The sequence below is a fragment of the Accipiter gentilis genome, chromosome 13 (genome assembly GCF_929443795.1).
Source record: "Accipiter gentilis chromosome 13, bAccGen1.1, whole genome shotgun sequence".
In the NCBI taxonomy this organism is placed as follows: Eukaryota; Metazoa; Chordata; class Aves; order Accipitriformes; family Accipitridae; genus Astur; species Astur gentilis.
The window spans coordinates 32,769,441-32,785,778 of NC_064892.1; the positions used below are offsets into that span (position 1 = coordinate 32,769,441).

At 41.4% G+C, this 16,338-nt stretch overlaps 1 protein-coding gene across 5 annotated transcripts in view; it reads right to left on the reverse strand.

The window, feature by feature from the left end:
- The window catches only part of CAB39L (calcium binding protein 39 like), a 62,676-nt gene that overhangs the window by 42,538 nt on the left and 3,800 nt on the right, over positions 1-16,338 (reverse strand). The window contains exons 1-2 of one of the 5 annotated variants that reach the window (XM_049815955.1): positions 3,503-3,660; positions 3,058-3,284 (exon numbers count right to left, since the gene is read on the reverse strand). The exons of 1 other annotated variant lie outside the window; for it this stretch is intronic. The gene's annotated coding sequence lies outside the window, so the exon portion shown is untranslated. Of the gene's footprint in view, positions 1-3,057; positions 3,468-3,502; positions 3,661-16,338 lie in introns of those variants that run through there. 3 more of the 5 variants (XM_049815954.1, XM_049815956.1, XM_049815953.1) reach the window with 3 other exon arrangements.

Sequence of the window (16,338 nt, forward strand, 5' to 3'; positions counted from 1 at the left end):
CAGTTAAGCAGCTCAGTAACAAATGCTTCCTCCTGCCCACAAAGGCAAGAACGGGAGAGAGCACATGAGCCCATCCATGCACTCTTCACACATTCCTCCAGACAAGCCAGCTGCTCTTCAAAAATGAATGAGCGAAAAAATTTCCTTCCCTTCAAGTATCAGACATCTGCCTTGTCTTAGTTCCTAACCCTCATCAACTTATTGATCAGAATCAAAACTTTTCAATAACTCATATTGAGTGAGAGTTTCTTGAATGGAAAGACAGACCTTTATTTTCCATTCACCCCAGTGTGGCTAAGATATTTGGAGCCTGAATTAGCACACTTTCTCCATAATCTTGCCTAATTCAGTCTCTACATAGTGGAAGAGACACCTGAGTCCCTCCTCATCTCTCCCTCCTGCCACATTTGAGAAAGTTGTTGCAATTACAGAGTGACATACTCAAACCAGGGGATGGAAACCCCCATGGATGATGATCACCTGGAAAAGTCCAATCCATCCTCCCCCATGCAGTGCCCTCACACGACCCACATTTCATTCGATATACAGAAGGAATCGGGGCTACATAACAAGTAGCTTCTCTGCAAATCCTCAATGAGTTGCAGATTTTGGAAGGTACATTGCAAATGAGAGACAAATGAGAGAGAAGAGAGGACAGTTCTATGGTTACGGTGAATGAGTAACACCTCTGCTTGGCAACAAAATTATTCCAGAAACTCAAGAATTTACTCAGCTGCTTTACTCAGTAGCCTTGCTGTTGGCTACTTGTTGCATTACCTAGAATGAAGCTGGATAGTGGCTGAAACTTCACCTGAACACACAAAACATTGCAGTAATGCCTCTTATCACCACAAACGCCTTTTTTTAGCGGATGGCAAGTATCCTGAAGATCAGACATGGAAAATAAGTAGGCAGCTCTGCCCTTAATCTGATCACTTCTACAGAATGAGGATATTAGTATCACATAGTTGTTCAATACTGCTATAAAACTGAAGGCATTCATGGTGATGCTCCACTCAAGTGCTGTGGTGTTGCTCTATGGAAGCACTCAAATAAATAATTCTATTTTTAATTGAGCACTTGAATGAGCCCATTCAATAAAAATCCAAAAAGCTTACATAGTCTCTCAGCAAACACGGAGGCCAAAATGAAACACCAAATAGCTGTCGGTCACTGAGGCCACAGTTTGATAAAATACTTTTATTCCATGACAGTACCACCCTCCTCCACATCTATTCCCATCCCCACAGCCTCTGTTGGAGTGGTGTGGCTGTTTGCAGGGCCAAGTATTGAGCCAGATCAGGGAACCGACCCAGGTTAACAAAAAACAGCCTGGTGGGGGAAAAAAGGTCACACTGGTTTCCAGTTCAGTTCTTCCCATAGTCTTACAAAGAACTATATCAGCACAAGAGGGGAAGAAAGGGATGAAAGGAGGGTAGAGAGATGGGGCTGCTGGACCAGATGCTACAGCTCAGGTGTTCACCAGCCAAATCCAGAATGAGGCAGTGATGATGGGAAAGGGGATATAAATGTGTGATGATACAAACTTAATGAAAGTATCCTGACCAGGGTACAGAGAACAGACTACACTGGCATAGATAAATGCCAGACTTCAAGTTAGGAACTCTTTCAGTGTTTGACTCTGCTGCTTACTGTCCCTTTTATTGCAGCAAGTCCTGTGCTACCACATTTATTACAAACCAGCATTTGCCCAGTGCAATGCCAGGTAATACTCAGGTTCTGAAGTCATGCAGAAGTGGCATCCTGTGGCACCATCCTCACACCTGCATCAATCATCTCTGTATCGCACAGGCTCTCACACTCATGCTAACAAAGTGGCTAGAAGTAGTAGGTTATTACTTTATGATGAATAAAACTAGAAAGATAACAAGCCAGCAGTTTTACAGCCACCAAATTTGCAGGATTGATGAGCCAAGAATACCTGGGATCCCTATTTCCATTTGTCACCATGGAGGTCTTTCAAACCTAAAAAATTAACAATTCAATTCCATGCCTAACTGTAGTCCATAGCAAAACTCCCACAAGCTCAGTCACGCTGAAGGAGGTCTCTTAACTAATGTCTCTGAAGTACACATAATTCTAACAGAACAGCCCTTAACAGATTTTCATTTATTTAAGTAAAAGGGAAACCAAGTTAAATTTCCTTTTCTAGTAGTAATAATAATGGAAACTGGTAATATAATTTAAATAACATAGGCAGCAGCCAGGAGGGAATAGGACTTCCTCTAAACACATTAGCAAGGAACATGAATATTATTTTTGCTTTTTGTTCAATATTACTGAAAGTTACCTCTCCACACAGCATTCGCTTGACCATGCCCTTAGCAAGCCTGCTGTATTACTTTAAATAGCTTTGTAACAGATTAAAGTAATTTGCTATAGCAGTAATTTCACTTTACTACTAATATTAGTCCAGGAAAGAGTCTTTGCTCAGGAAAAAAAAGCTTCCCTTAAACTCAATGAAACTTCTGCCTGTTAGTGAATTTGTGAATAGCCCGCTGCACAGAATTAGCATTTCAGGCTGATGAGACCTATTGACTATAAATAACGAGATGGTTAATTTATATACGTTGTTTCTTGTGACGGTTCACACGCACGCTCATCTTCCCTTCATCTCTGTCTCCTGCTGTCTTATGCAAGTGGCCACGCTCTCATTCCTCTGCATCTCAAGAGCCAGTCCACAGCTGCAGACAGTCAGCGGAGAGGAGCAAGAGAAATGATATATTGCAGATATTTTATTTTTGGAAACCACACTGTAAATAAAGCCATTTCCAGAGATATTCCATGGACACGGAGCGCTTCGTCGTGGAGCCAGCGCCTTATGTAACAGAAGTATTGTTTAGGGTTGCCTGCTTTAAAAAGCCACCCCTGGTAACACAGTTTACAAAGCTATAAAAAGCCAACAGCGTAACTACCAAGAACAAGCAGGCGAGCGGTTTATTACGAAAAGGTTGGTGCTAACTGGAAAAAAGAAAAGTTTTCTTAAATCACTTAACTTTCTGTCACTCAGAGGACATCATCCTGGCTGACACTTACTGCGTGCAGAGAGGTGGGGGCTCCTAGGCAGCCCCGCGCAGCCCCATGGCCAGGTGCTGAAGACAGCTCTGCCACCTCCCCGCAGCCCACGCCGCCGGCAGCCGCCTTCAGTTACCTTCCATTTAATTCTGCTTTATTCCCCTCTGCTGATTATCGACACGTGGCAGAGACAAGGGAATCCCGCGACTCGGCCTCCCGCTCTTCTTCTGCCGAGCCACCGTCAGCCTCTGGAAAAGCGTTAGCAGAAAGGATCGCTTGAACATGCACAGGCGCTCACAAGCAGCTGTAAATTTCCACTCCCCGCTGCCTACGGCCGGACTCGCGGCCTTGCTCCGGCTCCTTGTCGTTCCTGCTCCAACTAGCTCCGTGGCTGGGTGTGCATTTTTCCCCCACTGCCCTCCCCGCTTCCCACTCCCTCGCTCGTCTTGCTCACAGGCTCACACACCACCCCCCCCAAACTCCACGTCAGAGGAACGCGTGGAAAAGCAAAGGAAGAAGCGATCGCGCCGCCAAGAGATCTCTCCAGGGTTAAGGGAGGCAATGCGATGATTTGGCATCACTTCAGTAAGTTTCCATTCCCCTCCGAAGTCTGTCAGTGCAGGGGAGGCATCGCTGATGGGTCCTCGCACCATCACGTGGCAGAGGCTGCTGGAATTAAATTATTCACCTTGCCATCCTGCTGAGAATGCAAATGAGGGAACCCAACAGCGGGTTGTTGTTACGAGATAATACTAAAATCAACATGCTCACACACCACATCTTTCAGCAAAGCCCTGCCCAGAGAAGCTGAAGTTAAGCTGCTTCCTGCCTGACTATATGTTATAACATAAAGATCCGAATACTTTACTGCAATAATACTGGAGGGGGGAGGGGTGGGGAAGGTGCAGTATACTCTAAGCAAAATTTAAATCCCACTGAAAAAAAACATTAGCCAAAATTATTTTTTCAAAGGCTAATGCAATGGGGGGGGAAAAACCAAACCAAAAAAACCCATACAACTGAGGTATTCTAAAACAAGTACTACCAGCTATTATCGAGCACACACAGACAGCAAAATACAATTAAAGGAATTTTTAATGCTTCACTTTTCTCTCTCAACAGCTATTGCTAAGCAAGCACCACATATTCCCAAAGGGAATGGCAAGTGCCTTCCCCACCTGACCCCCCCAGCTGTCTAAGAGGCTCTGAGAGCCAGGAAAGGAGAATGCTTTACCAGCCACCATGGGCACTGCAGGATGGGATTTAAATCCCATCCTTACCCGGATCTCAGATGAGCCGCAGCAGGGATGAGAGCCCAGCATGTATTTCTCCTGAACTCACCAGCTTGGAGGGAAGATTCCACCTCCTGTCCCCTCTTCCTCAGGGTAAAGCCCAGCCAAAGTCCTACATTATTAAAAATAATTCTGTATGCTACATTTGCTCGGGGAGCTAATCTCAGCCCCTGACGCACACCAGCACTACAGTCGCATCAGATCTTGATTTAGGGCTCACCTGCAGTAGCTATTCACAGCCCTACATTAAAGGCAACCAAAAAAAGTATGAGAAACCTCGTTTCTGATGAATACAGATGAAACAGCCACCTTTTAAAGGGCTAACATGCTTTGCCAGCCATCCCAGCTCCTAACCGAGGCAAACAGGAGTATCCCAAATCCTCACGTTGAAGGGCCAAGAATCAGGAACTTGCCCGTCCCTCCAGGGCTCAGAGAGGCAGAAGTCGTCCCTGCTCCCTTAACCTCCCTGCATGTGCTCCTGCGTTTGCATGAGAGGTGCCAAGCTGGCCTCAGATCAGCAGATTTGTGCTCTCAACTTATCTGTAAAGCACGTCATCGTTCATGCTTATGCTTTACCTAACAGCTCATCAAGATACCTCAGCCCCACGTTTGTGGGCTGCCCTTACTAGTACTGGGAACAGGCAAGAGGGCTGCTCCCGCTGCACCCAAAAATGCTGCAACAAGTGACACCAAGTGGCAATTTCTGCTCAAAACCCATAGTAAAATATTCCTCCAGCACAGAATTAAAGGCTTCCTGTTAGACACCCCCAACCAGGTTTCCTCTCTAGGCCACCTCCCGAGATCGCTCAGCGAGGGAACACTGTGGACGCCCAGCTCAGAGCAGTACGAGCTGCCCTCCGAAGCAGCATCTTTCTCCATGAAGCTTAGCAGGCACGTGGACAACCGGCACAGGCTGACATTTTGCGACATGAAGGATTTGGCGGGTGGGGGAAACTGGTGCTGGCACCGTTTCATGGGTGCCTTGCTCTGCCCCAGCTTGGTGGGGAGAAGGAAGGGGCACTGCACCCTGCAGCACCTTACACCCATGCTGGGGTTGGCCCTTTCTTTTTTATCGGATACTGCGGCCTTTGGGTAAACGTCATAGCGAAAGTCAAACGATAAAAACTCTGCCCTTGGGCTACTGCTGAAGGTACTGGCTTTTCCTAAGGTGACACAAAAAAAAAATAATAAAAAAAAAATCTAAGTACACCATGTCATTAATTTCTAGCATGTGCTTTTAAGAGAATAACTTCTTTTCCTCTTACTCTCCCGAGGGAAATTATATCCTTTCCATAGTGCATCCACCACCACTTCAACAGGTAAAAAGACACCCCTCTGTTGCCCTGTGGAGTTCAACATTGGCGGGTGCTACCCTGCAGTTGAATAGTCACAAAAAAGATTGAATAATCAGAAAAAAGTTGGTTTAGTTGCACATTAAGGGGCCCCACTGGATAATCTGCGTATCACTGAGTTCCCTGAAGTATTCATAGACTGTTCTGAGTAAGCACGCCTTTGGAAGCATAAGAAATTTATCTAGAAAATGACTACCCTCTCTTTTGGACTAAATATGCCTGTATTCCTGGTTCTGAGGAATAAATTAAATATGCACTCCATTTACAGTTCAACTCTGCCAGTCTTCTACCTGAGGAAATATTCTGGGGCTTTAATAGGAGCCCTCCACACACCAGGAGAGCAAGAAACACAGCTGCCCCCATCACTGCATTGCAGCAGGAGAAACAGCAGAGTAGCTAAACGGGGGGGGAATTATCTACTATTCCAATACTCTGTTTCATCTTCAGTGCATTCGTTCTCAGATGACAGGGAAAGGCCCTGAACCATCCAACAGGAATTAAGCTGTAATTACTTAGTGCTCTTACCTCTTTGGGTTTTTTTGTTGCCGAGAGGTTATTAAATATTTCAAAAGAAATGTTTTCTTCAATTCTTAATTTGTAGCCATCTCAGATCTGGAATGATGTAATTATTAATAGCCAACAATTCTTTACAGTCTCAAAGTACACTGGGGAAAAAAAAATATCTCTGTGCACTGCTAAAGGACTCCAGCCTCCACATATTTAAATTCCATTATATTTGTTTCCTTTAAAGTGAGCAGAGTCCTCAGGCTAAAACGTGGTTAGAGTACTTTTGAGAAATGTTTGTGCTTGCTTTTGTAACTTAAAATCATTCCATCTAATAAAGACCAAAGGAAGAAAACCCCAGTCCATTATTCCTGCCCTTTCTATTTATTTTCTAAAGCAGAAAAGAGAAATTAGGGAACTTGAACAATAAGTATGGTAGCAATAAATTACAGCAGCAGATGATAAACATGCAGTACATATATATTAAATCTGCTCATTTAATCACCCACTTCCAGTCTGTCTACCTCCTCTGAGGTGAATTCCAGGATTCCAAAGCCCTAAGCAGCCTCAGATAATAATAATAATAATGATAAATAAATAATAATCATCCTTCCTTCCTTCCCCCCGAAATTGCTCAATGTCAAGGCCCCAGGCCATCAAAATTCAGTTCTCCACAGCAACAAGTTTAGTTGTGTAATACTGGATATCAAGAGGAGAAACTTTAGAATACTAAAAAGATTCCCCCATGCCCCAAAACCTGAAAACTAAAGAGTACCCCCCACCCTCCAGGATTTCATTCTATTCTTGCAGATCCCAACATATCAACATTATGGCAATTTATCAGGGTGGAGGGGGACTAAAAACAAATTACTTACACTATCTACATTGTAAAGCTGTTACACTTTAACTCAAGGCATTAGCTTTACAACAAAGCAATACAAGAAGTGAGCCCAACACCACTTCTAAAACCTCATAAAATGAGAGACTTTACAGTAACTTTGTATTTCTGTTACTCTACAAGCTCGCAGATACTAATTTTCGTCAGATCCCCTGCAACAGCAATGTGGCCACTCCAAATTAATGCCATTAAAAGTCATCTTCATCTAATCGATCCCAAATACAGACATACATCAACACCCCCTCCTTCTCTATTTCTCCCCCATATAATCTCGGAGGCAGAAAAGCTCAGAACTGACTTTATACACCAATCCCCCCAAAACAGCCACCAGCACCGCAAGGCAAATTAACAGTTGGCTGCTCATCCAAATAAAAACCAAGGCAAAAAAAGGGGTACAGTCTACAGAGAGGCAGGTGGTTTTCCCTATGGCCATTTAAAAAGCAGCAAAGCCTCCCGGCCTCTCTCAGGACTGGACAACTGAAATTTCTTCAGGCAAGTGGAGAGGAACAGAGAGCAGCCAGAGGCAGCAGCCGACCTGTAGCTGCATTTTAGCTGAACTAAGCAGGAGGATTTAAATGGATGCTTTGTACAATCTATTCCTAAAAATGCAAGCATGTCTTCAATGGTTTTCCCCTCTTCTTCCTCCTGGCTCCCTCTAGTGCTTTTAAGCACATACTACCTTTTCCTTCCTGTTTTATTTAATGTAAATATAATATAAACAGTTGCTAAGACGGTTATTTTGGGGTGGGGGGTGGGTGTATGTTTGTTTTAAAGAGCTGCATTAACTCTTATAAACTGCTCAGGAGTTTTTACATATTTTTACATAATATTACATATTATTCACATGTACACCATTCCAGCAATCACGCACCGACACTGGCCTTTCTACCAGAAACCTTTATGTATTAAACACTTTAAGTACAGGCCAGCGTATTTAAAATTTTACTCATTTTAAAGGTATCCATCAGCTACATCCTTAGAGAAAGTCATAACATTAATCTCTTTCCTTGCACATTCCCTCCCCCAAACGGGAATTACATCTAAAAAGGAGGTTACTAGAGTGCAACAACCAAAAAATAAAAACAGATCAAAATTTTATGCCTGCTCTAAATGTCACTTAAAAAATGTTAATCTCATCCCTTATCTACTGTGTCCCAACATAAAACACAATCAAGAACCATACCTGCACTCCCACTTTTATGAGTGGAGGAACAGTGAACTCATGACAACATCATGCTTTTTACCTGGGGATGTATGCAAACAGAAACCAGTCCTCCAAAATCAGTAACTCCCTGAAGAGCTAAGCAGGTATTTTTAATATAATTAAAGCCTTCACCTCTCTGGACTGCTTACATCCCAGCTCTGTATAGTCAACCACTTCAGTGGCCACGTTTGTTTGTCTAAGGTCCATTCACAGAATTAAAAATGTGAAAAGGAAAGCTCATTTCAGAAGGAACAAGAGCAGCTTTGCTGAAGATCTAAAATTTAACCCCTCATCACACATGTACTGTGAGAGGCCCAATCTTACAGTTTGTATCACAGCACACACACACACACACAAAATTTACAGTAGCAACAAAAAAAAGTTATACATGGCCAAATAAGCCCTCGCTGTTTAGAATGCTGGAAGATAGTCCTTGCATCACTGCTAGCACTTTTCTTCATTAGATTGCAAAATTCTCTCATGTGTATAAGAGCATTTATCTCCCATGTCTGAAATATTCAAACAATATTAATACTGTTTAGTCTTCTTGCAAATACTGAATTTAGCTGCTGGTTTCCATGTAACTTCAGCAAGTAATTTTCTTAATATTAGGCACGAGTTAGTAAGACAGCATGGGGTACTGCATGTTAAGACATCTCCCCCTTTCAACATGCTCTCATATGCAAAAAAAAAAAAAAAAAAAAATCAAAAAAAATCTATATATATCCCCTACAGCTTCTCTGGTGGTGGAAGACAACTTTAAACTTCCTAACAGTGCTTGAAGCTGAAAGCTGTATTACTGCATATTCATCTCACTAATAGTGATGTGCAATGAAAATACTAGGCAGACCAACTGCCTTTTGACAACAATAATTTCTTCATACATAACATGCAGCTCTGTTTCTGACAAGGTGGAAGGCAGTTTGGGATTAAGACTCTTCCTCTATTGACCACTACTATAGAAGTCTAAAGCATTTTTCACCAGATCCTCTGAAGATGACTTGCAAACAAACAAAATTAAGCTTAATTTGAAACACTAGTTAAATGCTCCTGTGAGGCACTCACCATAACAGCCATGTTAGTATAAGGAAACTGAGGTGGCACCAAGCAAACACCCAAAGGTGTGCAGTCAAAAATATACTGTTAAAGAATGTCAGTAGATAGGAACTGTCATTCCGGATCAGAAAAAGCTCCACCAACTTCCATCTGCAAGAGCAGCTGACACCAAGTGCAAAGTAGAAAAAGAAAGAGATACCAGAAGAAGGACTAGTCTACTCTTTTTCTGCTTCTGGCAACTAGCACCTTTTGGGTTTCCTCAAGTGTCATGCAAAATCACCATGGTAAACAGCTACAAATGGCTCCACACCCATTCACTTTAAAGATCCTAAAAGAGCAACTATTCCTCTTCTTGGGGGACTTTGAAATCATACCTGCAATACTTAGATACAACAGATTGCTCCAGATTGCTTCTGCCTCTCAAGACTGAGCAGCCAAGAATGCTCAGAAGCTGCTATTTTCCTCTACATGAGGGATCAAACAAGAAATCAGCACCATCAATAATTTACTGCCTTCCAGTTAGTTACTACTTCAGGGCAGCAAAGGCCAGGATTTACCCACAGAACCACGGTATTTTTCAAGTGATTGCCCCAGACAAGAGAACAACTACTACCAGAAAGTCCCATACAGAGGTAGAGTGTTGTACTGATGAAGAAATGTGTTCAGAGCAAAGAAATCAAGAGTCACTTCCTATTCGTGTCATCCATTTCTATGTGATCTTGGAAAAGCTGCTTTGTCTCCCCATGGGAAAACGAACGCATTCAAGACCATACGGTGCTTTGACACTACAGTGATGGAACCCAAACAAACATACTAGGCAGTACCCAGCTTGCTGTGTCCGTTTCTTGTAGGCTGGGATAACAAGATTGCAGTTTGTGTGATGTACATCTCCAGAACCCATACTCACAGGCAGAACAAACTTCTGAGTCTCTTGTCATGCAAGTTAAAAATCCTACTAAAGCAGAACGGTTGAACCAAAACCAGTATAAAACTAGGCTAAAAGAGTCTAAACCACTGCTTTCAGGCAAAGAATTACAGGTTTTTCCAGTATCAAATAATGAAACCCAAGTATTATTACAGTTCATGAAAAATGGCTGTTATTTTTAAGCAAGTGTTGCTCTAAACTGACTCACCCAAAGTCACACTGGAAAAATAGCTGGCAGTCAACACTGCTCCCCTGGATAAACAGGAACACAGGTCTTCTCACATTTTGCTCTTTACCAGTTTTTGTCCTGCAACAATGTTAGTTTAACATACCGGATCACAATAGGCAACCTTGAGAATTCATCAAGCTCAAGTTGCACACAGAAACATTTGTCTGCACAAGCACCCCAAAATCATTCCTCCTGACAAACAATTAGGTATATCCATCACTTCTCAAATTCCAATATATTTGCCTTCACGTGGCAGATACATGGTCGGTCAATGCAACACTGGATGCTTGCACTTTCTGTCCCACGATCAGGATTGCAACATGACTTTAATGTGATCATCCTACCTGTTAGGTGATGAATGGTCCCTTGTTGTCACAAATCCCCTATCACAGATTTTAGTCACATATTCTTCTGGGCCCAGGATGGAGCCTCCAGTGCTCCCCTGAAGAACTATGTAGTAGTCCATCCTGGCCAAAATTTGACTATATTGAGCCAATTAACCTGCATGGTATTCTATGAAGTCCAACACTGTTACTCCCCAACAGGGAAAACCTAAACATACTTCCCACCCTACTAAAAAGCCATTCGTTGTTCTCCCCATCTATGTTGTCCAACAACTGACATTGGACACTTTGTGGTTGTATGTGTCTGATGTAATAATTAATTTGCAATTAAGGGCTGAGTTCCTTTTGCTTTAATTAATAAACCAGGGTTATTCCTTGAATTCCTTAAATGGCAGCAGGCACACTGCAGGTTGGCATGTTTTAGCGCAGGAATTCTGTCCTGAACAAGGACCAACATACAGCAGTGTGCTTGTCTTCAGGACAATCTCTGTTTTGGAGGGAGAGCAGCTGAGGCACCTGGGTGTGCTTTGATTCAACTCTGCTCCTGGGTAGCCTCAACAGTGAAGATCCCTGACAGGTTCTGGATACCTGGAAGAAAATAACCCACCACATGACATAAATGGCAAGCTCTAGATATATAGGTTGTATCAGGTCAAATATACTAATGGAAATCTTCTTGGCAAACACCATTCCTCTGCACATCTCTCAATGAAATCTGACAGGTCCTTCATTACACAGCATACAGATCTATACTTACAAATACTGTCACACCCTCTGGAAATAGTTCAAGAAATTACAGTTTTCTCGTGCTAATGGTAGTTTACATATCTGCTCTCTTCCTACACAAGCTACTGATAATTTTTCTCCTGTCTGTGTGTCTTTGCAGTATGCATTCACAAAATAACTTCATCTGCCATCAAAATCTGACAGAAGACTGCTACATCCAACACAAAAAAAAGTCATGATTGGCACTGAATGTTAGTATAGTGTACCCCCTCACAAACTAAATAGGAGTCTCAGGCTATATCAGCCCAGACATGAAAAGTTATCTACCATCTTTGCCAAAAAATAACACTTATATTGTAGTGAGAAGCTAGCCGAGTCTGAACACCTGCGGAACACATTTTCTAATATCATATCTGCATTCAGAACCTCAATTCTCTCTCACATGACATTCTTCAATGTCACGCCCAAGACTAACAACATGAGGAGACAAAATTTCATATCTATTAAATCAAGCAGAGATTCCCAAACCCAAGGAGTCAGAGCTGTAGGCCCAATAGCGGAACCGAGAGAGAAAAGTCCCAAAACCATTTCTTTCAAAACAGCAGTGCTCATAAGGACATAAAATTATGTCTGGCATTATTGCCAATTTTGGAGTTTCCACCTGAGTACCAGTGAAAAGAAATGGCTTGTTTCCTGAGAGCAGGCAGAATCCTGTGAGAAGGTCACCTAGCAAGAGTCATACCAGTTAAACTTTCCATGACCACAACAAGACAGTCTCTACTAGCTGTCATCATGGGATGAAATTACTTTCACAAGCATAACAACTTCCATTGAAAGATTACAGCACACAAAGACCTGTATCCAAACAGCTGCATATCAGCCAAGTAACTAAAGACGTAAACCTAAGCTATTTAATACCTTGTCATTTAACCCAACAACCACGCTACCTATTTTTAAATTTTTCATTTCAAAAAAACATAGATGACATGGTTAGGAAGTTTAAAAGTAACAAGAATCTGTGACAATTTACACAGAACTGGCTTTTCTTTCAAAATTGAAGACAGGTTCTATATGCTTCCTATAGAGTTACAAAATAAGACCTTATTTGGTAAAAAAAAGTTTGAAACTGATTTTTTCCTCTTCTCAAAACAAGAAATGAATGTTGTTACTCCCAACAAAGGAATTTAAAGATTGCGAAGATGTACTCTGGTTCTCACAAAGCATGGATTATTGTCTGGCATAGCTCAAGAGCTTCTTGAACAAGAGCAGCTTTTTAAAAGATCTTGGATCTTGATGTTAATTTCAAGTGCTGGAGAATCTATGAAGTCCATCAATAAGCTAGTGCAATAGTTAACTAGGTACCACTTCAAATATTTTTTCTTTTATGCAAATTCTTTTTTTTTTTTTTACTTTCTGCTTCCCGCTGCTGCGACTCCCGTATTTGCAAATGTATGCTCTTTGAAGGCTCTCCATTATGTTCATGCATAGGTACACGATCAAATCACTTCAGCGAACTCAGGATTTACTTCTTCATCACCATCTACATTAAGTGTGTAGATACGTTTTTCCAACACCTACAACCAGTACTGACTTCAATTTAAAAATGTCTTGAAGTGAATCCATCAAACCCGATTATATTCCAGAAGTGAGGTCAATAATATTGGAAAGGAAATCTCCCATTCTGTGTTCAATACATTCAACTACTATCAGCTCTTGGCTGCCGCTTATCTACAGGGAGTGTCTTGTATGCTGCCTGTTACCCATGAGTCTCGATATCTTGCAGTACTGGTTTTTTGGACACTGCTCCTCATCCTTAAAGTGCATCCAGTCTTTTTTCCTGGTGATTAACTTCCCAAAGCTTTGAGTCCATCTTTCAAAAGAGTAAATTAATGTGCTCTTTAATTCAATCAAATACATGAGGCTATGCCATCATTTGTCATTTTTCTACTTTACATGGCCTAGATAAAACTGTCAGGAAGGATTTTGCATTTTCTTCCAACTGTGTGTTCATTTGGGGTTGGGTTTTTTTTGCAAACAAACATCCAACAACTGAACATCACAAAATTATATCTTAATTCAATGATTCTTCATTGAGTGTAACATTTACAGGAGTCAGTTTTAGATTAAGGATTTGATCTAGTCTAACTGATATACTAGACATTTTATAATACCTGTTTTCTATTAATCATCTTGAATAGCATTTGCTACATGACAATCCTTAAAATTTTGCACAGTTTTACATTAGCCATTTAAAAAAAAATTCCTTGGACTCCATAAATTTGTAGCACAAATTTTCAGAAGTGTTCTTTCAGTCTTTATTTACTGCTGTAATACGATAGATTTGTTGATAGCTATATGATCATTCGTAATATTCAGCTTCATTCTCACTACAGATGTACATAACAGTTCTGTCTTTTCAGCGCTGTTGTTGACAACTTTAGCGCAGCCATCAGACATATGTCACTGTTCTTTTTGTTCCTGGTATTTTTAGAACTTCTCCTCATTAGCCCTAGATTATAAAGAAATTCTGGAGAGTTTTCTTTAATCATGTTTGTAAAAAATTACTTATACTTATTCCTATGTATTGGCTGCTGCCCTTGAATCACTTCTAAATCAAGATGGGAGTCTTCCTTTGCTTAAACTATCTTTTCATATTCGACACTGCACATTCTAGACAGCCATGTGTTCTTGCACTCCGCCCTGCCGCCCCTCCCCCCCCCAAATTTGAAAGACACTCTTGTAAGCAATGTTAGAAGTTATCTTAGTGATGTAACAGCACATCACATCATGCAGAACAGAAGATTTGCTTAGTCCCTCATGGTTTTTACCCTCAAAGATGGGAATGTCACAGAGTTTTGCAGCCATCTTCTCCCATGACCTTATGAACTGCGATGAGACCTTATGAACCGTGATGAGGAGATACTCAGTTTACAGGGCGGAGAGAGTTCAGTGAGAGAGGAAAAACAATGGGTAACATCTCTGTGCATGTTTTCTTAGCATTTAACTGCTGCCCAAGAAACTAGAATAGCACAAGGATATCTCAGGAAATCCTCTGGCAACACCTTCCTTTCCCTGATAAAAGGGTAGAACACAGATGAATTGTAAGGGCATGTATCTCTCTACATTAATGTTGGTTTTTTGAAGGGAAAAACCTTTTCCAAACAACCTAAAGACTACCAAGCCAATTTGACCTCAGAGTTCATTCAAACCTGTCTTCATCCAAACTGCCTTTGACCAAAAGCACTTTGTCTTGTTACTTTTGTATTTTGCCCAAGGCTGCATGCGATGCTTGGAATGGAGCAGTACAGACATTGTAGGCAGTTACAGACTTAAACACAGATTGTAATGTAAAAGACAAGACCTATTACTGGACTGCAGATGAGGAGTAGGACCAAAGGTCAACACAATTTCTATGCAATAAGCTTGCATTTAGAAGGTTCAGCCTTACTGAGCTCATTTGCTTTAACCAATTTGTCAAAAAAACTCCAACCAACCAACACCAAACCAAAAGTGATCACATCCCACACCCCCCAAAACCACAGACTTTTCCCAGTGATTATGTGATATATACAATATTTGCCTTAACAGAGGACTACAACCACTGTGCAATCCTGCCCTCACCCTGTAAAGCTGAATTTAGTGCCTTATTTCTAACAACAAATAAATCATATATTGCAGACAGCTCCTCCTGTATTCAAAAGCAACAGGTAGTGAATGACCACCATGAACTCATGAGCTGGTAGTCTTTTCTTTATTTGCAGAAGTGAGACAGCTGCCTGACTGCCGATGAACTGCAGAGAGCACACAATTAAGGTACACTTGAGGAGGGAAAGTCGATACAGCCATGCCTCCCTGCTGACATATGAAAAAAGGTGTAACAGACCTGAATGTTACGTGTTGCTCAGAACACTACAGGTGCTGGAAGTGAATGCTCTTTCCACATAATTTTAGACTCTTCATATTCAGTAAGCTCCAGCGCCCTTACTTTAAAAGCCCCAAAAACTTCCTTCCCACACTTAAGAGCAAGTGAACTGTACTTTTTGCTACAGTAAATTTGTACATATAAATTTGTATGAGTGCCTTTGTGTTAGATTGACATCAGGTCTTTAACAAAGATCCAATAGTTGTCACTCAACTGTCCCCACATTTCAAAGTCTGGTTATGCAGCAGTACTTTCTTCCACCTTAATTATTGTCTCTTGCAACAGGAAACTCAAGGTACAAACATTAAAAAAACCTAATATCTCAGTAAACTCATGCTGTAAAATAATTTAAACATGTCGTTTCACAATTGATTAAGTTGCTCTAAGATTACATTGCTTCCAGAAAGGGAAGACTAGCCCTTACTGTCGTTACCCCCCTTGCATCGGTTCTAGGAATGGCACGACTGCAGAGACAGATCAGCCTGTCAGGCACCCTGGAAATTTAACAGCTGGAAAAAGACAAACCTCTCTTACTTCCCCTAAAAATGCTTTTCGAGAAGTGAGAGGAACTGTGGAGGGACATAATAAATGTAACTTTTGTGAAATTTTTGGAACTACCTTTATCAGTCATTTCTAAAATGGACAATCCAAGCTACAATACTAAAAGAACAAAAGAAAGGAAAAAAAAAATCCAGCCACCCATGAACCCTTTTTTTGGAGGACAGGGGATGCAATTTTAAAATATTTCTACAATATGTAGTGGCAAAAACGGTTTAAAAACAACAACAAAAAAAAAACCACAAAAAACAAACCCAAAGATTCTGTCCCTTCTTACTCGTTCCTATACCCT